At 35.8% G+C, this 9,069-nt stretch overlaps 1 long non-coding RNA gene across 1 annotated transcript; it reads left to right on the top strand.

Moving 5' to 3' along the window:
- The first annotated feature begins 251 nt into the window (after positions 1-251).
- On the top strand, positions 252-8,366 carry LOC130049288 (uncharacterized). The gene is made up of 3 exons (XR_008797793.1): positions 252-334; positions 3,524-3,898; positions 8,024-8,366. It is a non-coding gene; the product is annotated as an uncharacterized LOC130049288 (long non-coding RNA).
- Positions 8,367-9,069: the final 703 nt, after the last annotated feature.

Here is a 9,069-nt window from a genome sequence, read left to right as displayed (position 1 = left end):
ATTCATATTGATTTTGGATAGAATTTCACATTTAAAAACAAATAGATATGCGCCAAGTCCTTAGGAATCAACCCCACCCCCACCCCTCCACACGGGACTTTTTTTTGGATGATTGGACCGTATCCCCCTTTTCATCTGTCTCCCTACTTTGAAGTTTTTTTCCCAACGCCATGACATAAATAGATAAATAAATAAAATGCAAATATAAAAACGAAAGATATTATGTATTCGGATTGGCATGTTCCACTTTGTCCGGGTTGAAATCCCCGAGGATGCAAATGTACATTACGCCGCACTGTTTGCAGTACGCACATGGTACAGGTGTACCACATAGGTATGTAGCTACTAAGACTATAAACCAAACAGAATATCATATGTAAAACTATTACTCTGAATGCATTTTACTTGTTTACAATGTAGCCTGTCGGGGTGTGGTGCATGTCACACGCGTTGTTTACACGTGCACTTTAGGTGGCAGTGGAGGAAATTCGAACCATGTATGGATTATTGTCTCCTGATAACTTTGGCAGTTAACTTTTGATTTCAATCTACTTTTTAAGAATAATATAATCCTCGCTAATCATTACCAAGCTGCATTTCGATCTTGGCAGAATGATCTTCAGCTACAATTCAAAATTAAGGGGTGATGTTGTGTACTGAGTTTTTCTTGATTGTTTACATCTGTGACTGTTTATGTGATGTATCAACTGATCAAGCTGTACAGTGTCATGACATATAGTGGCATAGCTTCCATTTATGTACTTGCGCATCATGTTGTCAGAAGAAGAAAATTCTAAAATGATAATTAAGATTTTTAACATATATATGAATATACATGTATGTGTATGTTTGATTTTAGTATAATACCTGTAGAGAATATTTCAGTAGTATGAAGTGCCACACATTTAGACGCATGCATGTGGTGTTTAAAGGTCTCATCTGAAAGACCAGCAACTTTCTCTTTTGAATGCTAAATATGATGATGGAGCATTCACCTCACTATCTACATTTTCACCCTAAATAAAGTACAAGCATGGCTCGAAACCATGATTTCTTGATCCTGTTACCAGTCTTCACGAAAAACTTTGTAAAGCACAGGCCCTTCGGGCCTCCCAGTATAATAATTGTGCAAGCCCGAACAATATTTTGCAGGCCCAAAATGTTTATTTTCTAATTTGATCTCTTGTTATTTGCTGATTCTACTCTATGCACAGTTCTTTTACTGTAGGAAAATACAGGTCAAGATGATCATAGTTAAAGAACAACTGACATTAAAAGGATTATATTATTTTTCAACATATTAATCCAGTATATGCGAAAGTTTTTGGACCACACAGGACATTCGGTCCAGTGTAATCAATGAACACACCGGACCGAACCAAATTTTGTCAGACCGAAAAACCTAATGTAAAAAAGTGAAACACGTCAAAATGCAAAACCAAGGGGATCTTATTTATTATACTAGTAATACTATTCCAGGAATCCTTCCCGTATAATACTTTAGACAGTCCATGCGGTTTTAATCAATTCATTTACGTATTTGGATGTGTGCTATTTTTTTTACTTATAACAAACTCCGCATCAAGATAGTAAAGCTCAAAACCGGACATTGAGACATCTGACATTCCGATCCGGTGTAAAAAATGATGCATCGGACCTGAGGCACTGCACATCGGTCAGGTCCGACGGTCCGATGTCTTTCGCATAGACTGATTAATCTCGCAGATACATCAGCAGCTCATGTTCAACTCTGTTTTGTATACACCACGTACAAAACATTTTTTAAATGTTAGCCAAGGCCTACCCTCGCAGTGTTCGAAATTGGTTTAAAACTTGGTATAGACCACAGGTCTATGCCAAAATAAGATGACTTAGACCTCATCGAATTGACATAGACCACAACATTGAAAAAATAATAACACAAATTTAAAACATTTTCATTTACTTCTAATATACTTAGAAAGTGTATTTTCTTTCCATTTCTGTAATATCATCCTTTCCTCATAATGTTTATCAGACGTCGACTGACCATGCAAGGCCCTCTTGGATAACTTTATTGCTTTAAATCTAGAAAATTGGCATAGACAATTTGGTCTATCTCAATTACAGTTGGCATAGACCAGTGCCATTTGACATATACTCGGTCTATGGTTAATTTTGAACACTGCCCTCGGTCCAATGGGGCATGAATTTTCGTTTTTTTCTCCTCGTACGACAGTTTTTTTTTGGGTTTTTTTTATCGGATGGTTGTGATTGTGAAATACGCTTGGGTTGTTTTGAATTTCCCGGACGAGCCCCCTCCCTATACTTCAGAAAAGGCAGCATGGTTGATAATTTTTCTATGCGAAATTTGACTACTAAGTCATGACATTTAGTCTGAGTCAATCTCACGCTTTATTTGTAATATATACAGAACATATAAGAAAACATTTACAGGCCCATCGGACTCCAGGGTTTAATATTTTAAGAAGCCCGATCCCGATTTTACTGGCCTCGGGCATCAGGCCACTGGTTAATGTCGAAGACTGTGTTACCACTGAGCTACCATGACCAATTTTTATACGCCCGTCTTAAGACGGGACGTATTATGGTATGGCGTGTCTGTCCGTCCGTCTGTTAGCTTTTTCGTGTCCGACTCGTAACTTAAATACTACAAGGCCTAGAATCATCAAACTTTGTCTGTAGATACATCTTGGGTAGAAGGTGTGTCGCACATTAAAACCAGGTCACTGTGACTTTTCATTAAGAAGATATGGCCATATATGGCAAAAACTTGTCCGGCTCATAACTTGAAAACTATTAGACCTAGAATCACCAAAAATGGTCAACTAATGCATCTTAGGTAGAAGGTGTGTCGCATCCTACTTTAAGGTCACTGTGACATTTAATTAAGGTGATATGAAAAAAAAATGTTTTAATGGGTACTATCTATACTTTTAACAATATGTGACGGGCGTATCATGTGCCATGACGGTGCACTTCATTTAACATGAATTCATAGCTAAAAAAAATTATTACTAATTTTTTGGTTAATTCCATAAATATATTATTCCGCTCTCTAGACACAATTCTGGGTTACCCCCCTGCCTTTGGGGGTATAAGCACCTCATTTCTTTCAGAATGGCACAATGTCAGGAGAGCTTTTGTTATTTGTTATACTCTTAATGTTGATGGCATGCATCTATGAACAACAGGATAATTTTTTAGATTATTATTTCTGATATCATATTTGTAAATTGTTTATGAGGGGTTATTAAAAGTTTGTGGACAAAAGGACGCACTTATTAAAAATTCAGAGTTATCGTAAGTGAAAAATATAGGAGATGTGTAACAAGATTGTATATTTGAAGATTTTAATTTTAATTAATTTTTATAAGTATTGATTTCAGATACATGTATGACATTGCATGCTTGGTGGTGGTGGGGGGGTGGGGGGGGTGGGGGGGCTACAGTTAGATAATATTCTGGTCAGCACATTCGATAAACTACATGGAATTCATTAAATCACTTCTTTTTCTTTCAGTGGTCTTCAACTTTTAATCTCCAAGAAGGAAATGTAATTAAAAGATGAATAAAGTATCCCTAAGAATACCAGAAGAAAGGCTATGTGTTGAGAAAAACAGCCCTTCCTCAGTACCTCAGAACTAGATGATAGCCCTTAATTGTTACTTTATGCTGAATATGACACAGTATAGAAGATCTGATCATGAAGAAGTAACACCATTGATACACTTGCCAACTGCCAAAATTACTTTCTGATAGTATGACGAGATTAGAAGATATCATGGTGTAGTCATGACACAAACTGCAAAATCAAAGAATTAATTGTCTTCCCCAGAGGATGAACAGAGCAAGATGGCTTCACATGGATAACATTTCCTTTCGAGTTTTGAAATTAGTAAGTATACAAAATATTTTAGGCCACATAGGGCCAAAAAAAAAAAATGTTTGTTTTAGGTCGCCTCTGATTTTTAAAAAAAGGGTTGGTAGGTAGGTTTATTTTATTTTTTTTTTTAAATATTTTTTTTTATAAAAATAAATAAGTGCCTTCGAATCAATGAAAATTTTATAGTTAAAGTTGTAATATAATGTGTTTAACAGATAAAAAATGGGTTCAGAGCACAATGTTTAAATGACAAAATACACAGTATGTGATGAAGTTTTAATATTACAATTATAGATGTCTTGGCATTTCGGGTAATAGTTCGTATATCGATGAATTGAAATCGGAAAATTGAAAAAAAATTAATAGGGTCGGTGGATATATTTAGGGTCGGGCAAGCGACCTGAAACAAACACATTTTTTATTTTGGCCTAGTCATAAAATTATTTTTTAGATTTTCATCTTTGTTTGGAAATAAAAATGGACAGGTGGTTGGAGTTTATTTTTATGCCCCCCTTTGAAAAAGAGGGGGCATATTGTTTTGCACCTGTTGGTCGGTCTGTCGGTCGGTCTGTAGACCATGTGTTGTCCGCTCAATATCTTGAGAACCATTCACTTGATGATAATGATATTTCATATGTGGGTTAGCAGGGTTTGACATTTACTTTCTTGAGCACTAGACCAGTCGGGCTACTTCAAATAATATTTACTAGACCTGACCTTACATCCACTAGCCCTGACCAACTTTCCAGAGAAAAGAAACCCTGATGGTTTCTCCATATTTAAGTACTTAATTCAAATGACAAACGTTAAGTTTAAACTAAAACATACTTAATTGTCTCAAAAACATCTTTAGTCTCGTCATTCAATTTGGTGCTTTTATTTTCAAACTTCCCAATCTACTCCTTTTTTTTTCTCGGAACATCCTTCCTTGAGGACGAGAAGTCGAGACATTCCCGCACATGTGTCAACAACGAAAAATGGCTATTTACGATTTAATTTATTCATTTGATACAGGCAACGAAATTAAGGGGAAATACTCGCTAAATGCGAGTTAAAAATTGAATTTGCAAGTAAAAAATCACAAGTGATCGCAACTTTTTGCGAGTGAAAAAACCCCAATCTTTTTCCCGGATTTCCTCGGTTTATTGGCTGTACTTTGAAGTTTACAATAATTTTGTCTTGTGCATAGAAACTCTTTACAGAATGAATATACAAGTATTGAAAAAGTAAACGTGGATCGAATAAATACCTAAGGCCAAGGTCATCTCAGTCGATGGCCTACTTTATACACACTTCGGATGTCTCAGAGACGTCTGATTTAAATAGCAAGCATATTGATCTCGTCCGTGTCTATATAAAACAACACATGACAGTGTGTCACCATTTCACGCGGTGTCCTTCTGTACTCTATAGTCAAACACTTCGAGTTCGCGGGGTTTTCTTTTCAACTAGAATTTTTTTAGATGAAATTTCCAAAAGTTTTGAACATATAATTTAAATTGGCGCAAACAGTCTTCAAGATTTCAATCCACATGATGCTGTTAATAGGTGGTAGATCTCTGGACAGCGAGTACGCCGCACAAGTGTACCATATGACCCGCACCATGTATGTTGTCTGATAATTCATTGAATTTTAAATGAAAGAATTCGCAATCTTATTTTTATTATTGCACTTTAAAGGAGATTTTAAAAGATTTTCCCAAAATTTTGATAAAGAGACATGCTTGTTTTCTTAAATTCATGTAAAACAGTAATCGATTGAAAAATGCTAGTAAAAGCTCAATTTTGCTAGTTGGAAAATAATCCACTAGCTAAAATTTGCTAGTGGTGAAAAAAGTTAATTTCGATCCCTGTGATAGACACTTTCTTATATTCAATTAAAATAAACTGGGGTTTTTTTCAAATGAAAATAAATTCAGTTTATATATATTTATCCGAAATATAACTTTACACCCATTAACAAAGAGTAAATGTCGTAAAACATCACTTCCGACAGCGACTATGTATTCGAACTAAAAATAGAGATTTTGTCATCACGCGGTTCAAAATTGCTCGCAAACTCTTTACAGTTATTTTTTAAAGTTAAAAATAAGATATCTTATGGTTTAAAATAAAGTTTCTTGTTTATTTTATCAACATGACCAGTCGGACTAGTAAATCGACATTTTACCCGACCGGACCTATCATTTAGTAGACTCGGTCGGTCGGACGTGCCTTAGTGTCAAACCCTGGTTAGTTATGAGTAGAAGAGGATCCTTCTTGTTTTTCAGGTCAAAAGGTCAAGGGTCAATATACTCTGGACATAGGAATATAATGTCCGCTCAATATCTTGAGAACCCTTTGCTTGAAAGACATCAAACTTGGCACACTGGTACATCCTAAGAAGAAGATGACCCCTATTGATTTTGAGGTCACATGGTCAAAGGTCAAGGGTCAAACTGGACATAGGAATATACTGTCCGTTCAATATCTGGAGAACCCTTTGCTTGACAGACATCAAACTTGGTACACTGGTACATCTTCAGGAGAAGATGATCCCTATTGATTTTGAGGTCACATGTTTAAAGATCAAGGGTCAACCTGGACATTGAAATATACTGTCTGCTCAATATCTTCAGAACCCTTTGCTTGACAGACATCAAACTTTAAATAGTACACTGGTGTATATTCAGGAGAAGATGACTCTTATTGATTTTAAGGTCACATGGTCAAAGGTCAAGGGTCAAACTGGACATAGTAATATACTGTCCACTCAATATCTTGATAACCCTTTTACTTGACAGACATCAAACTTAGTACACTGGTACATCTTTAGGAGAGGATGACCCATATTGATTTTGAGGTCAAAAGTCAAAAGTTGAACTGGACATAGTAATATATTGTCTCCTATATTTTAAGAATTATTTGTTTGATTGACACGTACCAAACTTGGTACACTGGTACAGCATAAGGAGTAGATGACCCCTATTGAATTTTAGGTCACATGGTCAATTCACTCTTGACATAGGAAGATATTGTCTGCTCAATATTTTGAATTGATGATAATACTATCAATTAAATGAGGTGTGTGTATAACCCTTTTCAATTTTGCACCATGGGGGGCATATGTGTTTTACAAACATCTCTTGTTTTTTTTTTTCAGAATATATATTTCACGTTCATTATTCTCACATGTTGCTGTAGAGTGTAGATTACATCATTTTTTTTACATTGTTTTCTTTGGACAGAAAATTTCCATACAGCAATATTATAATTGTTGTTGAGTGATTTTGAAGTACATTTTCATGTAACACTGAAGTTGAACATTCTTTTTCCCTGTTGTCCGTCTGTCTGTAAACTTTCACATTTCTGACTTCTTCTCAAGAACCACTGGGCCAATTTCAACCTAACTTGACAAAAAGCATCCTTGGTGAAGGGCTTTCAAGTTTGTTCAAATAAAGGGCCACACCCCCTTTCAAAGGGAAGATCTAATTACAGAATTGCAAAATTAGGGTGGGGTCATTTAAAAATCTTCTTCTAAAGAACCAATGGGCCAGATGATGTGAAAGTTACATGAAAGCTTCCGAACAAGTGTAGATTGAAGTTTGTTCAAATCATGACCCCCTGGGGTAGAATAGGGCCACACTAGGTGATCAAAGTTTTACATGTACAAATATATAGGGAAAATCTTCACAAGAAGTAGGAAAATAACAAGGCCAGTAAAATACAAATTTACGTAAAGGCTTCCTGAAATAGTGCAGATTCAAGTTTGTCATAATCATGCATCCCAGGGAAGGTTGGCCGAGGCCACAATAGGAGATCAAAGTTTTACATTCAAATAAGTATAGAGAATTTTCAAGAACCATTAGGCCAGAGCAGTTTACATTTACATGAAAGCTTCCTGACATACAGCTCTGTAGTGCAGATTCAAGTTTGTAAAAATAAAATTTCCAAAAGGTGTCGCTGTGTTTGGTGTAATTTTTGTTCGTTCTGCACAAACTAGCTCATTCAGCTTGACACAGCCTAGGTAATTTACAGCTGATCATTTGATAAACATTTACTTTGTAGAAATAGAAATTATGATTTTTATCTATTTATACATTTATTGCTATTTCTATGAAGACCTTTTACTAATCACTTCTCTAAATATTTTTGCAGATTTGTCAGAATGTTATGCATCGTTATCAACAGAAAAGAACTTCATAGGTAGACCAAAGCTGACATGGGATGAGATCCTAGAACAAGACCTAGAGTTTACAGGATTGGATAGGATCAATCCACTGGGTCGCCAAGTGTGGAAGTACAAACTTCAACCTCGACAGGACAGCCAGGCCTCACCCTTGCAAAAAGATTAATTTGGCCTGGATAGTCAAAATGAGTGATGATGATTGATATCAAGGTCTGACACTGGAAGCTCAGTAAGGGTAGATGCTGGCAATGGAGCTGTTTAGCAATAAAACAAACAAGTTTAACATTAAACATGTTTGTATACTTTTTTGGCTCACCTAAGCCAAAGGCTCAAGTGAGCTTTTCTGATCACCTTTACCTGTCGTCTGTCTGTTTATAAACTTTTCACATTTTCATTTTCTTCTCCAGAGTGAACCACTGGGCCAGTTTCAATCAAACTTGGTATGCATCATCAATAGATAAAGGGTATTCAAGTTTGTTCATATAAAGGGTCATGCACCCTTCAAAAAGGAAATAATCATAGAAATGCAAAAATAGGGTGGGGTCATTTAAAAAACCTTTTCAAGAACCACTGGACCAGGAAAGTTGAATTCACACGAAAGGTTCCTGTTTTGTGCAAATCATGGTCTCTGGGGTTAGGGTGGGGTCACAATAGAGAATCAAAGTTTTACATTCATATATATTGCATATTCAAGTTTGTAAAAAGCTCACAGGGGTAGGGTGGGGGTCACATAGGGGATTTAAGTTTTACATGTGAAATATATACAAGGAAAATCTTTTAAAATCTTCTCCTCAAAAACTAGATGCAGAACCGTAGCTCTTTGAAAAGAGAGCTTCAGATGAACCCCTTATAAAAAAAACTTCAATTTATGGCAGAGAAAAAAAGTGCATGTTTAAGTCCCTCTATCACTGCATTCCTGCATCGCTGTCTCATGAATTTAATATTAAGTAATTCCCAACATATTTTCCCACTATACTTGTTTCCAAACATACTTTCAAATATTTTCTAAACCCAC

This window comes from Ostrea edulis, chromosome 8, assembly GCF_947568905.1.
Source record: "Ostrea edulis chromosome 8, xbOstEdul1.1, whole genome shotgun sequence".
Taxonomy (NCBI): domain Eukaryota; kingdom Metazoa; phylum Mollusca; class Bivalvia; order Ostreida; family Ostreidae; genus Ostrea; species Ostrea edulis.
Note: the sequence above shows the minus strand (reverse complement) of the source record. Positions and strands in the feature narration are given on the sequence as shown.